Source organism: Natrix helvetica (genome assembly GCF_964273705.1).
Source record: "Natrix helvetica genome assembly, chromosome: W".
NCBI classification, from domain to species: Eukaryota; Metazoa; Chordata; class Lepidosauria; order Squamata; family Natricidae; genus Natrix; species Natrix helvetica.
The window spans coordinates 67,847,992-67,864,745 of record NC_138555.1 but is presented as its reverse complement, the minus strand read 5'-3'; positions in this window follow the sequence as shown (position 1 = coordinate 67,864,745).

Genomic DNA, 16,754 nt, shown 5'->3' with positions numbered 1-16,754 from the left:
TCCCCCGGGCCTGACCCTCGGGATGCGGTCGGGAGGGAAAACGTCCATGATAGGCCCGCACCAAAGCTGGAGCATGCACAGCCGTCGCATCGGTCCAGGTCCCCCCGTCCGAGTCCTCGTCCGCCCAGTCGACCAAATACTGGAACCGACCCTTGAGCCATCTCGAGTCACGGATCCGGGTCACTCTGTGCGATGGCCGTGCGTGCACCTCAGGCGACGACGGCACGGGCGAAGAGGGACGTCGGAGAGGACAATCCGACCGCTCAGGGATCAGGAGCGAGCGATGGAACACCGGGTGTACTCGCATCGAGCGCGGGAGGGTCAGGCGATAGGCCACCGGATTGATAACGGCCTCCACAGGGAACGGCCCCAGATACCTGTGGTCCAACTTCCTCGTAGGCCGGTGGGACGGAAGATGCCGCGTGGACAACCACACGCGATCACCCACGGCCAATTCCGGCACCGCACGGCGAGACCTGTCCGCCACCCGCTTGTAATCCTCCTTCGCCTGATTCAAGTAGAGGCGCACCATCTGGTGAACCGCCTGAAGCTCAGAGAGGAAATCCTGCGCTGCGGGGACCGGAGAGTCCACTGGGGTGAGAGGGAAAAAACGAGGGTGGTACCCGACGTTCGCCATGAAAGGCGTCGTCCGTGTGGAGGAGTGCTGCGAGTTGTTGAACGCAAACTCCGCCACGGCGAGGTACTCCGCCCAATTGTTCTGCTGCTGGTTCACGAAGCAGCGCAGATATTGTTCCAGAATCCCAATCACCTTCTCCGTCCCTCCATCGGTTTCCGGATGGTGCGCCGAGGACAGACAAACTTGGACGTCAAGAGCGGCCATCAGCCCTTTCCAGAACTGGGCCGTGAATTGTGTACCACGATCGGAGACGACCCGGTCAGGTAGGCCGTGCAGCCGGAACACGTGCTGGATGAACATGCGGGGGGTGGCGCGGGCTGTCGGCAATCTCCGGCAGGGGATGAAATGCGCCATCTTGGTGAGCATGTCCACCACCACTAGGACCGTAGTGAAACCGGACGACGGAGGCAGTTCCGTCAAGAAGTCCATGGACACAGCTCCCCAGGGTCTGTCCGGGGTCGGCAATGTCTGTAGCAAGCCTGGAGGAGCTCCCGTCGCTGATTTGGCCTGTCGACACTGCACACATGACGTGACGTACGTCTGCACGTCGTGTCGCAGGCGAGGCCACCAAAACGTACAGGAAACCAGGTGCAAAGTTTTGAACAGGCCAAAGTGTCCCGCTGCCGGAGTGTCATGACATTGGGAGAGAACCAATCCACGGAGCGGTCCTGCAGGCACGTAGAGCCGATCCCGATACCTCAAAAGGTCCTCCTCAAAGGTCCACGGGGATGTCGGCCCTACCTCTGCCCGCCGTTGTTCCACCCACTCGTCGTTTCGCTGCGCATTCCGTATCAACGACCGTAAATCCACGGGTTCCTGGATTGCAGCGAAGGACTCGACGGGTAGGACCGTCCGGGGGGGCAGTGAGTCAGCAGGGTCTGAGAACTCCGGCTTTCTAGACAGGGCATCCGCCCTCTGGTTCAAGGCACTGGGGATATACGTGACCTTGAAGTGGAACCGGGCAAAAAACAGAGACCACCGGATCTGGCGTTGATTGAGCTTCCGCGCTGTTGTCAAAAACTCCAGATTCCGATGGTCTGTCCGGACTTCGACCTGATGCCTGGCCCCCTCCAGGTGATGTCGCCAGGCTTCGAACGCCGCCTTGATAGCCAGCAACTCCTTCTCCCAGATGGTATAATTGCGCTCGGAAGGATTGAGTTTCCGAGAGTAATAGGCGCAAGGGAAAAGGGTGCCATCAGGGGCGTGAGCCTGCAATAACACCGCCCCCACCGCGATGTCGGACGCATCCGCCTCGACTACAAAGGGGCGATGGGGATCAGGGTGTTTCAAGATCGGCTCCTTTGTAAAAGCGCGCTTCAAGGCCACGAACGCTTGTTGTTCCGTGGACCCCCAGTGAAACGGCACTTTCTTTTGCAGGAGCCAAGTGAGGGGCGCGGTCAAGAAAGCAAAGCCGGGGATGAAGGACCGGTAGTAGTTGGCAAACCCGAGGAGTCTCTGAACGTCTTTCATCCGTCGAGGAGATTGCCAACTTCGTAACGCCTCCACCTTGCCTGGCTCCATCGCAATTCCTTCAGGGGATATACGGTGCCCCAGGAACTCGATGGTGGTCTGCCAGAACTGACACTTCTCCAGCTTGGCAAATAAGCGATGCTTTCGAAGGCGCTGCAAGACCTGACGCAAGTGCTGTTGATGATCCTTCCGAGACGTAGAGTAGATCAAGATGTCGTCCAGGTAGATGACGACAAACTGATCCAAAAGGTCCCGAAAGATATCGTTCATAAAATGTTGGAAGACAGCTGGGGCATTGGTCAACCCGAACGGCATGACCGTATACTCAAAATGTCCGTATCGGGTGCCAAAGGCTGTCTTCCAATCGTCCCCCGCCCTGACTCGAACCAGATTGTAAGCTCCACGTAAGTCCAGTTTTGTAAACACCACGGCCTCCCGGAGCCGCTCCAACAACTCGGGAATCAGAGGCAACGGGTAGCGATTACGGATCGTGATGGCGTTCAAGCGCCGGTAATCCCAACAAAGTCTTAGATCCCCGGTCTTCTTTTTGACGAACAAAACCGGGGCAGACAAGGGCGAAGACGAAGGCCAGATAAAACCCCGGGCCAGGTTCTTGTCAAGGAAGTCCCGCAATGCGGCCAACTCCGGTTCAGACATGGAGTATAGGCGGCCCGTCGGGAGTTTCGCATCAGGTACCAGGTCAATGGGACAGTCGTAAGGCCGGTGCGGTGGCAGTTGATCCGCCTCCTGCTCGCTAAACACGTCCGCGAACTCCGCTAAATCCGGCGGCACTGTCACCTCGGCCGAACTGGGCACCTGAGCCGCGCAAACATGACGGGTATGGTCCACGCATTGCAAGGACGGGAACGAGATGCGGTTCTGCGACCAGTGGATCTGGGGATCGTGCGCCCGCAGCCAAGCCAAGCCCAACACCACGGGGAAATGCAGACCCGAAGCCACGTAAAATTGAATGGCCTCCTCATGCTCCCCGAGGATCAGGCACAAAGGTTGCGTGGCGTTCTTGATGGGCCCAGACAGAAGCACCCGACCGTCAATGGTCTCCACTCGCATCGGAGGGTCTACCGGGCACAGAGGGACGTGATATTTCGTGACAAACGCTGCATCCATAAAATTCGTGGTAGCCCTGGAATCGACCAAGGCATGGGCTGGAATTCCCTGCGGACTACCCGACAAGAGAATGTGCGCTGCAAGAATCAGATGTCGTGGAGGCCCCTCCGCCTCTGTTCCGGCCTGTGCCCGACCCGAAGTCTCCCTCAGATTGGGCCCCGCCCGTTTCCCGACACATTGCTGAGGGGAGGCCGCAGTCCGCACAGCCCCCCTACCTTTTTTGGGGCAAACCAAAGCCAAGTGTCCAAAATCCCCACAGTAGAAACACAACCCCCCTGCACGGCGTCTGTCCATCTCCGTGCGCAACAAGCGGGGTTTGGCGGCACCCAACTCCATGGGCTCCTCCCGTGCAACTGCAGTCTCGTGAGGGACCGGCACCCTACTGGTCTCCTGGGACACGCGGCGAGGCCTCCGCCTCTGCAGCCGGGCGTCTATCCGGAGACACAAATGAACCAACGCGTCGAACGTTGGAGGCCTGTCCACCCTCACAAGCTCGTCCTGCAGGCCATCTGATAGGCCGTCCTGGAAAGTGTCCATAAGAGCTGGCTCATTCCAAGCAGAGTCCTGACTAAGCAGCCGGAATTCGCTGACATAATCCTGCAAAGAACCACGCCCTTGGTGCAACTCTTTCAGGAGTCTGGTGGCTGTTTCCCCCTTAATGGGATCTTCAAACATCAGCCGGAGATGGTTACAAAAACCCTGAAAATCGTCCAGCAGGGGGCTCGGTTGAGAGAGCAATGGAGTGGCCCACCTCGCTGCTGTGCCTGAGAGCAAGCTGATGATAAATCCCACCTTCGTCCGTGTCAGGGAAAAAAAAATGCCCTGGGAAATCTGAGATCAATGGACCATGGCTGATTCCCTTCCGCATATCTTTTGAGATATTGAGAAAAAATAAAAGTCTTTTAAAATATTCTAATTAATAAACAAACTTTAATAATAAAATAATAAAAGTAAATGAAACAGAAATAACTAATTGGTTACATTTTGATAATGAAAGCTACGTTTGCCAAGTTGGCTGCCGAACAAAGAAAGAAAGGAATTTTGGAATGTGTAACGCGTGCGCAATAAATCACTTTCAGATAACATTTTGTTTTATGACCTGCGCAATAAAGCTTTCTTAGTTTAACTCTTGAATGTCAGTTTAGGCAGTTCAGGCCTAGCAAGCTTTTTAACATCGTGACAGTCCGGTCGGTGGGAAAGTCCTCCGCTCTCAAGCTGATAAACAGCTGGCATTGGCCCAAAAACGCTGCAAACATTGCTTGTTTGCCATCAAACTTGTCTGGTGTAGCCACTGGACATTTCCTCCTTGGCTGGGGGGGGTTTGCAAGCCCCTGGAGCTGAGAGACCTGACCAGCCAGCAAAGCAATCAGTTGAGCCAACTGGGCCGTCTCAGCCTGTAGGTGCTCCATTGCAACTTAATGAAGTTTTGTTTGGGGCAGGAATCAATCTGTTCTGACCCCCTCCTCTTGTATACCAAGACACTCTGACACAAAGTCTCTTCAAAGATGTTTATTGACATACAGGTTCCACCTTGGCAGCAATCCAGCCTGCCAAGGTCAAGATAGCACTCTGGGCAGCAATCCAGCTACAGCGACACCCCTTGGCAGCAATCCAGCTCCCAAGCTCCAGATAATCACCTTAGCAGCCAAGGTCCAGGGAACAGATTGACAGTAATCCAGGTAAAACCTTTAGCAGCAATCCAGCCTGCCAAAGTACGACACAGATCTGAGCTTCTCCAACTCCAATGATCAGTTGATTCCTGCAAAGGGTGTGTCCACAAGCAGTCCCTTTATAGTCTGGAGAGGAGTCTAATGATCAGCAGCTGAGAGCCATTACCTCCGGTAATTGCTCAATTGCTCCTTACGCCGGGTAGCACGTCGGTAACGAGCATCTAATAGCTCACTGCTGTCTGACTCACTGTCCTGTGACTCCTCCCCACTGCTCCAAGGCATGACATCAGGAGCCCCCTTCCTTTGGCTTTCACCACTGCTCCATGCCTCAGGCGCCCCCTGGTGGCCAACCAGCCTCTCTGCGCCCTGCTCAGCGTCGGAACCCTGTCCAGGGTCCCCCACCTCCTCTTGAGCCGACTCAGAGGACACCTCGCTGTCGGAGTCTGGTGGCAGCGGCACCGGAACCGGCTGGGCCACAACATCCAAATATATTTTATTCTTTATACTGTTTGCATCTTCCCTTAAAATATTAACAGAATCCACAATGGTCTGAGAATCAATGTCTCCAAGTTAATCAAATTAGCAAACTTACTCAAACCCTGAAATAAGGTACCCAGCCCTAATCCACATTTCAAAGGATAAGGTCTGCAAACACAACCAGAATTAATTAAATTAGAACTGCATGTCCACAAGAATAAACATAGCTACACACACACACCTCAAGTCTCACCCTAGAATCAGCACGTAGACACTTTCACACCCTGGAGAAGCTCCTCCTATAAAAATCTGCTGCTGTACCCCATTTCTCTGCAGTCTGCCCCTAAAAGCACTTCTTCTTTCCTCACAGCTATCTGGATCTCATTTTTATTTGCAACACCAAATTATTCTTCTGACAATACCAAAATGTCTCTTCCTGTAGCCCTCATACAAGGATTGAAACTAAAATTGCAACCCAGACTGGATTAGACCCGGGGAAACCCCTAAATTTTGGAGGGAAAATGTTTGGAAAGAACCAGCTAATGGCAGCATGAGGCTGACCTTAGCTGAACTTTAAAAAAAAATCTAAGTAGGACCAGACCTAGATAATACATGGAGGAAGATCACCAGAAAATCTCATATGCTAGATGAGAAGTTCAAAAAATATTCTGGAGAACACAGAAACAAATCCCATTTTCTGCTGAGAAAATTAATGGCTGCCAAGATGAACTGGAGGACATCATTACCTTATCGTGGGGCATTTTAAGTGTACCCAAAGGGAGGCTGCAAGACAAGATTCTGGTGGAGATTTGAGCTTCAGATGCTCCCTTTGCTCAGTTCCCTCAACACCTCCAGAAACAGGTGTCAGCACCCAGATCCTTGAACCAAACTATCACACTCACACATAGGCACGTACCCAAACACAAACCAGCATCTGTGCAAGATGCTCCCCACCAAAAACCTACCCTGCTCCTGCTCCCCCACAATAAACAGCCCCGGAGGTGTGTGTGAAAATGCTTCCAGGAATAGCAGCCAAAGATAGAAATGTGCCATGAAAATTTCACATGTGGACAGTTGGTGTGTGGCTGAACAGGGACTCAAGAGAGTGGAGGCCAGAAGGGAGCAGGGTTGGCAAAGTTGGACATGAAATCATCCTTTTGAGAGATTCCCTATTGCTCTCTCCCCATCAGCCTGCCACACTTCCAAATGTATGTCATTTGGAGCGGTTGAGACAGAAACAAAATGTCACTTGCCACTTAAGCGGCAGCTGCATTTTAATCAGGCTACTAATAATATGAAAGAGACATCTCAAGATTGTCCTTTGTTCCCACTTCCACCTACCATCTACAGCAGGACTTGGGAGGGGGTCTCAGTTTGAGGAGGGGAGAAAAAGTTAGGGTTTAAGACAGGTGAAAAGCTATTGGTTCAGGCTGGTTTGCCCGAACTGGTAGTAAAAAAATGCTTAACAAAGTAAAAAAAGTTGCAACACTCAGCTGTGCTGCATGATGGTAGGAACTTTTTTTTTACTTATTTTTAGCAATTGGGGTCCGTCTTTGCTTCCCTTCTTTGCTTCCCGTCTTTGCTTCCCTGAGGCATGCTAGGCCAAAAACAGGGGGTGGGGGTGGGGGTCTGTTTTTGCTCCCAGGAGGTTTCCCTGAGATCTGCTAGGTCAAAATCGGGGTGGGGGTGGGGTGCCACAAAAGAAAGAAAGAAAGAAAGAAAGAAAGAAAGAAAGAAAGAAAGAAAGAAAGAAAGAAAGAAAGGAGGGAGGGATGGGAGAAAAAAAGGGAGGGAAGGGAGAAAGAAAGAAAGGAGGGCGGGAGGGAGGGAAAAAGGAGAGGGAGGAAGGACCACAAACCTGGCACTAGACGCAGCTTCAGAGGATACCTTAAAAGAGCACAGCAATCCAGGGCTGGAAGAGGCCTGGAGGTCATCCAGTCCAATCCCCTGCTCCAGCAGGACATTGTTAAAGTGAGTTTCTGTCTTTTGACCCCCCCAGTCACGTGACTACATAGCCACACCCACCCAGTCACATGACCCCTCACCAAGCCACGCCCACAGAATCGGTAGGAAAAAAAATTAGATTTCACCACTGGTCCAAGACCATTGGCACAAGAACCCACTCCCCATCCCTTTGACTGTTCATCTGCTAAATTAAACTCATAGTGCTCCAGTCCCTTGTCCCCCCACTTCCTTCATAACTTGACAGATAGCGAAGAAAATTAATGGCTGGAGAGGGAATTAAATTGATCCTTCTCACTGCGGCTGTGGGACAAATCCATCCATAGATTCCAGAGTTGTCTGTCTGTGATGTTACGGACCACTGCAGCCACCGCCAGACAAGGAGGCTGGGAGTGAAATGATCCAGTGGCCCCTAGAGGGGAAGACCCACGAATCTTACTTTGTCACTGCTTTTTCACACATGTCCAGTGCCCCTTTTCGTCTCTCCAGGAGTGCCTGGAGTAAATGTAGTTAATGCAAGCTTCTGTCTGAACAAAAGGGGGTGCAATGTACAGATGAGTCAAGCAATGTTTTTCATTTAGTTTTTTTTAAATTCACAACTATAATTTGGTTTAAATGTACCATAAAAATATATGAGCTTTATTGGGTGGACCAAAAGCATTTAATTTCAGGGAAATGGGGTCATCCAGCTGTCTTTTGGAAGCTCTCAAGCTGTCAGGCCTGCAGTCATATTCCTTTTAGGATCTTTGGCCTGCCACACTCTCTATTATTTTACTATGCTTTTTCATTAGTGGGGAATTGGGAGGGGGAATAGTAAGGAGTAGAATGTGTTGTTGTCAAAATAAAAAAATCCTTTCTAGAAAGCCAAGGTCATTCTTTGTCTCCGCACCTCTACACCTGACCGGAACTGGATGGGTGGAACTGCCAGCGTGGCAGTGGAAGATTGGACCATGTGATGGACTTGTGGGTGTGGGGGCAAGAGCATGAACTTTCAACTGGGTGGGGAAACCCAGGAAGCTCAGATTCGGGTTTCCACAGATGTGCCAACATGTCTCTCTTAATAAATTGGAAGTCTGAGGAAAGTTCTGCCTTGGACTCTGATTTAATTTTGGATGATATTTGGAACTCTGACACAAGCAGGACATGTAATTAATCGCATGGGCAGTGCACACACACACACACACATGTAATAAGTAGCTATCACAACTACGAGCCATAGTAATTTATTATTTTTTATTAGATTGTAGGAAGTTAGCACCCACCCCTCTCCTAGAAGAATGAAATGTTTTAGGAAATATTAAAAAGGCAGAATATTTCCCTTAAAAAAAATAGGACTTGAAAACCTGTCCTGGAGGGACAGGGGAGAAGAAGGGATGGCTCTGATGACCTAGAGGAACCAGTAGTTTCTCAGGAGGTCGAAGAAAAACCCTTCAAACCAGCAGTGGGGGCGGCGGCCATAACTGAATGACTGCTACAAAGCTGGGGCAACTGGACTGAGTTATTGTGCAGGAGCAGTGCTGGAAACAGAGTGTTGAAACCGGGTGAGTGACCAGGTCACAGAAAAAAAGAAAAAGCTTATCTTAATCTTTAAAAAAGTCCTGGAGCGGAATTAGCTAGCAGCTAACTGGCTTTTGGGGAATGTTATTGAAAAAAGGAAGCAGAGGAGGTTAAGCACCAAAGCCTCAGAGGATTTTGTCTTCTGCAATTTGGAAGTGAAGAAAAATTAACAACTAAAAGGAAGAGCCCAGGGGGAAGTCTCTTTTCTCCTTATCTGATTCTATTCTTTGTGGATTAAAAGCATTTTTGATGGCTGTTCCGGTTCCGGTTGTGGTTCGCGACGGGCAAGTTTTTGCTTGCCCCGCGCACTCCTGGTGGGCTCCCCCTTGATCTGGGGGGCACAGGATGCCCTGGAGGGGCTCCTGCCAAGGGGGTGGCGTAGCGGGGGACCCCCTGTGTCGGCGGCGGCCGGGGAAGCTCCCCGCATTGCCCTAGGCATCGGGAGGCAAGAGGGGAGGCGCCGCGGCGTCTTCGCGATGAGGCAGCTGGACGAGAATCAAGATTTGAAGGACGCAGTTGCTGTGCGGTGAGGTGGAAATTCCCCCCCGTTCCCTTTCTTGACTGAAGGAAAAAAAAAAGATTGTCAGCCTTTTGGAACGAATTTTCAACTTGTTTTGGGGAAGTGTGATTGGAGGGAGGGGGATTCCCCCCCCCTTGGACAAGCGGCTTTAAACTGTTTTGCTCTCTGCCCCCAGAGGAGGAGGGGTGGGAGCCCTGCAACAAAATCACGCTCATAGCAAAGGCAGATTCTTTTCTGCAATTGTGAAAATGAGGTGATGATCTGTTTCTTTCTGAAAACTTTGAAAACTTTTGGCTTGTTGCCTTCTGATCCCGGAGCTGGCAGGGCAAGATGGCACACTTCCATCGTCTTCACAGACATTGAAATTTGACTCCACCCACAGAAACTGCTGGCATCTTGTCTTTGTCTCCGTGACACTCAGATAAATCTCTTGCTACATTTTACCCTGGGCTTGGAACAAAGGACTTTATTGCTTTATTGCCAGGAGCTGAATTGAGAAAAGGTCCTTATCTGCTTGGACTCCCTGCCTCGCAACCTCTCTTGGCGGTCTACCTCCCTAATTGTTCCTTCTCTGTCCTGACATTGTTATCTCTTTGCTTACTACAATGCCACCTAAAAGACCACCACCGGGGAAACTGGGCTTTGCTGTCTCTGCCCCAACATCTTCAACGGCACAGGACCTAGTTACTTGCGGGATCGCATCCTCCCACATACATCCCTGCTGCCAATTCGCTCTCACAGGGAGGGGCTTCTCCAGGTGCCGTCCACTAGGCAATGCCAGCGGGCGGCGCCAAGGAGCAGGGCCTTCTCTGTGATGGGCCCAACCCTCTGGAATGACCTCCCCCCCGATATCAGAACCACCATGGACCTCCGCTCCTTCCGACAAAAATTGAAGACTCACCTGTTCCGATTAGCTGGCCTGGCATAATTATAATTGTTATAACTGTTACCTCCTGGAAATATACTTTAACTGGTTTTTTAAGGGTATTGTTTTAAATTTAATTGATTTTAGGGGTTTTACAGCCATATTTATATTCTCACTGTACAGTTCTTTTAATCCTTTTAACCTCCTCCATATTTATATTTATTCACTTATGTATTTGCTGTGTGGACTGTACACCGCCCCGAGTCCCTTTTGGGAGAGGGGGCGGTCTAGAAGTGCGAAGAAATAATAATAACGTCCAGCCCCAGTGGACAACAGACTTTAACTTCTTTGTTCCAGCCTAAGCCTCCTGAGGTGGACTTTCAACAGATGTTTCAACAACTCTTAAAGGGGCAGGAGGACTTAAAAAACCAACTGAAAGAAATGAACGAACAGCTTAGAGAGAACCAAGACCGGGCGATCCAAAACTCACAGAGACTGGAACCTTTGGAGGAGGGGACGGCTGAGATGAGGGGGGAGGTGAAGGGAGTGCAGAAAGGGAACCAAGAACTTGAGAACCACCAGATAAAAATGGAATTTGAAAGGATGTCCTTTTTTCTTAGATTTCAAAATGTAATTGAGGCTGATGATGAAGACCTAAGGGATATTATGACAAATTTATTGGCTGAATATATTAAAAAAGACAAACAACAGATGCGGGGGGACATGGACCTGGTTTATAGAGTAAATTCAGCATATGCCAGAACACACAACGTTCCAAGGGAGGTACACATTAAATTCCTTAGAAAGACCACAAGAGATGAGATTCTGAGTGCACAAAGGGGGCAAGCACTAAAATATAAGGATAGAGAAATAGCCATTCTGAAACAGATCCCAAAGAAAGTGAGAGATAAAAGAAAAAACTATTCGCTGTTAGCGAAGAAATTATACCAGAAAGGGGTGTGGTTTAGATGGCTGATGCCAGAAGGTATGCTAATATTCTGGGAGGACACGAGAGTTAGAATTAACACAACCACAGAGGCTCAGGCCTTCATGGAAAAAAATAAAGTCCTCCTAGATAAAGCTGATGACATTGCACAGGACATACAGGACACGGGAGGTGCCGGAGCTCTGCTGGAGGGGGGAGAAGGGGCAACATCGAGAAAACTCAGATCACAAAAATGAATTAGAAAATCTGTTTGATATAAAATGATTGAAATTATTTGAAGATAAAAGTTTATATGCTGACAAAATACTATTAAGTAGTAATAATCTAATGTACTAATAAATGAAAGTGATGAGAATGGGGGGGGGGGGCATTTCCTGCATAATGTAACTGCCAAAATTTGTAACCTATTCCACTACCCCTTTCCTTGATTATTTTTTTAAAAAACCAATAAATTTTTGTTTTTGTTTTTTTTTTAAAAAAGCATTTTTGATGGCTGTTGACAGCTAGCTGTGGGATTGTATTGTGGTTTGGAGAGAGCCATTTACTTGCGAGCAGAAAATACTACATCGGCTAGTGAAAAAAAAGGAATAACACAGGGAAGTCCTTTTCCCCCCCTTAGTTTAATTTTATTTTTTGTGGATTTAAAGCGCTTTGAAAGAAAAGGGGGGGGGAGTGAGAGTTGCAGCTGCAGTGTGATCTTGGATCCGTGGGAGTCATTGGGGAGTAACTGTCTTTGCAACATTGTTTTGACTGCAACTATCTACAGCTGTGGAAGAGAAAACGTGGCCTGGACTGGACTAATTTTAGAATTGAGCAACATAATCTGTAAGAGCCCAAATTTGCAACTAAATGTGGTATAGCCCTAAAATTTAAAAATCTGTTAAAATAGTCAAACTTGCATAATGGAGATTTGGATGTATGATGAATTATTTGTGATGTTGAAAAGTGTGTGTGAAACATTAATTGGTAAAGGAAATCTAGGAAATCAAAGGGAACATACAGAACAAGAAATAGGAGAAGAGGGGGTAAAAGTGGATACAAATGAGATACAAGGAAGATAAGGTGGAGAAAAGAAGAATTGAAAATGAAATGCAGATAGAAGATTTTACTGGGATTTACAGTTACAAAGGAAAAGTAGACAAAGGGGGAGATGTACCAAAAAAGAAAGATGACTCTTTTCTGGTGGCATCTGGGGCCTTTTTGTTATGCTGTGGTGGTTGGTGTGCACGTTTGTGGCATTGGGGCTGGAGCCAAGCACTCTGACGCTTTGTGGCCAAGTTGACAGCAATGGTGGCATTTTATTGGCCCCCACGAGGAAAGGAACCTAGTTACATCTCTAAACTTAGGAACCGCCTCATCACATTGGACTGCTATCCATCTTGCAGCTTCCCCCTTGGTAAACCCTTCTTCCATTGTTGAGAACCTTTCTCTGTAGGAAGGTGGGGTAAGAACCTGTTGGGGCATTGCAGGTCGACATGGTCCTGCCATCCATCCTGCAGCCCTCCCTTTGGTAAACCCTTCTTCCATTGTGGAGATTGCTTCTCTGTAGGAAGGTGGGGTAAGAACCTGTTGGGGCATTGCAGGGGAGACTGGAACCAGTGGGGAGGTCAATCCCTCGGTTGGCCACTGCCCAGTTATCTGCCATGGTGCCATCTGCTGAGGGAGGGCAGGTGCCCACTGGCATCCCTTCCATCCATGACCTGGGGTTAAGACCCATCCCGGGGTTGCCTGATTCACTGGTTGCAGTTCAACCAACGAAGGCTGGCTAGGGGGGTTTATGTGCCAAGGACTCCTCTGCTGGCTTGGAGGAGTTATGGGCCAAGTAGGTGCCCTCTGCTGGCTTGGAGGATTTTCCCATGCTGATGGCCACGGATTTGCCCACTGGAATCTTTTCCATCCATGCCCTGGGAAGAAAGCCCAATTTGGTGGTGCTTCATTCACAATCTGCAGCGCAATTTCTGGTGGCTGGCAAGTGAATGATGCTGGCCAAATCCCTTCTTGCTGTCTGGGTTGAATTTCCCATTTTGATAGGGAATCTGTCTCCCACTCAGTTGCAGGGTAATAAGTCATTTCATTTATCGCTGTTTGGAAGGAGTAATTATTTCGACTCCAGTCCTCCAGTCCATTTCAGCATTTATTAGTGAAAGGGGGGGGGGGGATTGACTCACGTTTGGCTGAAGAAGTTGGTCTGGGATTCCAAACATCTTGTCGTTTCCAGCTGTGTGCAGAATCTTTCCCCCACTGCATTCCTCCAGATGCAATAAATCTTCAAACAGAAACTCCCTCGCCTCCAAGGCTTCGCAAAGAAGCTTCAAACAGAAATTCCTTTGCACTCTGAAGTTTTGCAGAGAAGCGTCTCATCTCAGCTTCTTATCTCAAAAAGCTTTCTCATAATTGTTTGCTGATATTTTACACTGACCCGGTCAGCTTTGGGAATTCAGCACACCCTCACCAGCCCCCGTCTCCATGGTGCTGGTGATTTATTTTAAAATAAAGGAGAATTGGGATAATGTCAGCGTTCCAAGTATCATGCAGAATTAAATCAGAATCCAAGGCAAAACTTTCCTTAAAGTTCCAATTTAATAAGTCACACATCTTAGCACATCTGTGGAATCCCAATTCTGACGAGCTTCCTGGGATTCCACCCAGTTGAAAGTTCATGATCTTATGCCCACACCCATAAATCCATCACATGGTCCAATCTTCTTCTTCCACGCTGGCATCTCCACCCCGCTGGTTCCGGTCAGGTGTCAAGGTGCGGAGACAAAAGATGACCTTGATTTCTAGAAAAGAATGACAACACCACATTCCACCATTCTACTCCTTTCTATTTTCCCCCTCCCAACTACTACAGTAATGAAACAGCACAGTGAAATAAAATTAAGTGTGGCAGGCCAAAGATCCTAAAAGGAACATAACTACAGGCCTGAGAACTATGATGTAAAAAGGACTATGTAATTGAGAGGATGTAAAAGAAAAGACCTGGACATCTCTTTGTTCCTATAGTATGTATAATTTGTATTAAAAAATAAAAAACCTTGGAGGAAAAAAAATAACAACAGAACTCACCACATGGCACCTGGGGAGATTGCATCACCCAGCAAGGTTCAACCAAGCCTGGGACTCAAGGCAGGCTTCAAAGTCACCCCTGCATGGCTCCATGGGAGTCTGACAACCAATCAGAATACATGCCCTTACCACAGGAACAGGAAGCAAGTTCAAAGCCCAAGAGAGGGTATAAATCTCTCTCTCTCACCCATGTGCTCAAACCATGTGGTCCTGTCCACCATTAAACCATCTTCCCAAACAGCCTCCATGTTTCTAGTGTCTTTCTCTCCATTTGGAACTGAACCTAGATGGATATTTCTTCCAACAAGATTTTTCCCACCTTTATTACTTTATAGGTATCACAAGGCAGTGAACATACATAATACTCCTCCCTCCTCCTTTTCCCCCCCACAATAAAAACCCTGTGAGGTGAATTGGGCTGAGATGGACTGGCCCAAAGTCACCTTTTAATGCCTAAGGCCGTGATGGCAAACCTATGGCAAGTTCGGACTTCCAGTTTGAGCATTGGACCGTTTTCTACCCTCCAGAGGCTTCAGGGAAGCCTCCTGAAGCCTCTGGAGGGACTCGGTGTGGGGGAAAGGGAGGCCGTTTTCACCCTCCCCAAGCTCCTAGAAAGCCTCTGGAGCCTGGGGAGGGCGAAAAACAGGTCCATCACGTGGCAAAAGCGAGGGGGAGGGTGGGGGTCATGCATGCATGCGTGAGAGGGTCGCGCACATAGCATGGGTGTGGGTACACCCGCACACGACCCCCACTGCGCTCCCCCCACTTTTGGCACAGGATGGGAAAAAGGTTAGCCATCACTGGCCTAAGGCAATGAAGTCAGCTTTCAATCCTAAAGTGGGACTAGAACTCACCATCTCCTGGTTTCTAGACCTTACCCAGTGATGGCGAACCTTTTGCGGCTCGCATGCCAAAATCAGGGGGAGCGCAGGGGGGTCGTGCGTGGGTGTGGCACACCCATAATGCTATGTGCCACACCCCAGTGCACATGCACACACAAACAGCACCCCCCCCCCATTTTTAATGTGCTTTTTTCACCCTCCCCAGGCTCCAGAGGCTTTATAGGAGCCTGGGGAGGGCAAAAACAGCCTCCCCCGCCCCCCGGAGGCCCCCCGGAGCATGAAAAACTGGCCCTATGGGCAAACCGGAAATTAGGGAATGTACTTCCAGGTTGCTTGTTCAGGGAAGCCTCCTGAAGGCTCCTGAATGCTCCAGAGGGCTAAAACCGGCCCTACGAGCAACCTGGAAGTATGTTCCCAAACTTCCAGTTTGACCGTAGGGGCGGTTTTTGTGCTCCGGAGGCTTCAGGGAGGCTCCTGAAGCCTCCGGAGGGTGAAAAATGGCCTCAAAAGAAGGCCAAAGTCAGCTGCCAGGGCAACACCTCACATGCCCAGACAAATGGCTCCACGTGCCACCTGTGGCACGCGTGCCATAGGTTCACCATCACGGCCATTAGGCCAAACTGGCTCTCCATAATGTGAAGTTCCCAGAAGACGACCTAATTAATTTACGAGCCTCAAGACAAAGTTCAAAAGAAATCCAATCATTTATTAGGATCGACATGCTGGTGTGGACTCCTGTGGAGCCAAAACTGCTTTCGCTTAATTGCGTTTGCACTTTACCCCTGTATCCCCTCCCTTCTGTCCTGTGTCATCACTCATATTCTCCAACTAGGCTGTAGACATGAGATCTGACTCCAGCCGAAGGCATGCATGGAATTTCCCCCCTCCATGCCAGCCTGATAATACTCATGGCAATGCTTTAGAAGTTGACATATAAATAAATACAGTAAATAGTTATGCTCCATAAATTGATAGAAACCTCTTTGTATAAGTGGGCAGCCGTAATTCAGCCTTGTGGAACAAAGTGTCATCATTTGATTGTGTGCAGTGTGAAGTCATTCTTTTATCACTTTTGCAGTTCTTACTTTAAAAAAAATGCCCAACTATACAAAAATAGCATGCTGCTTCCTCAGAGATAAGGACTTTCATCCAAGCAATACTTTATCTTCTGTTGATTCAGTCTGTTGGAGGAACAGTTGATTTGGCTACAGAAACAAATATACACGGACATGTTCCACAAATGAGCTGAATTATTTTCTGGGGGATGTAATGATACAAAGAGTTGTATTATTAAACTCACACATATACCGTATTTATCGGGGTATAAGACGCTCCGAAGTATAAGACACACCTAGCTTTTGGGGAGGAAAACCAGAAAAAAAATCTGCCTCTGCCTCCCAGCAATTTGCCTCCTTGCAGCAAACAGCAAATAGCCCATTTCAGTTTCAGCACAGCCTGATTAGCACAAGCAGCTGATTGTCGGGCCTCCTGACCATCAGCTGTTTCAGGCTGCAGGGATTGCCATAGCCTATTGCCGCCTCCGGCAAAGGGGGCAAATTGCTGGGAGGCAGAGGCCAAAGGATGGGGGCCAGGGGGTGGGCGGGGCTACAT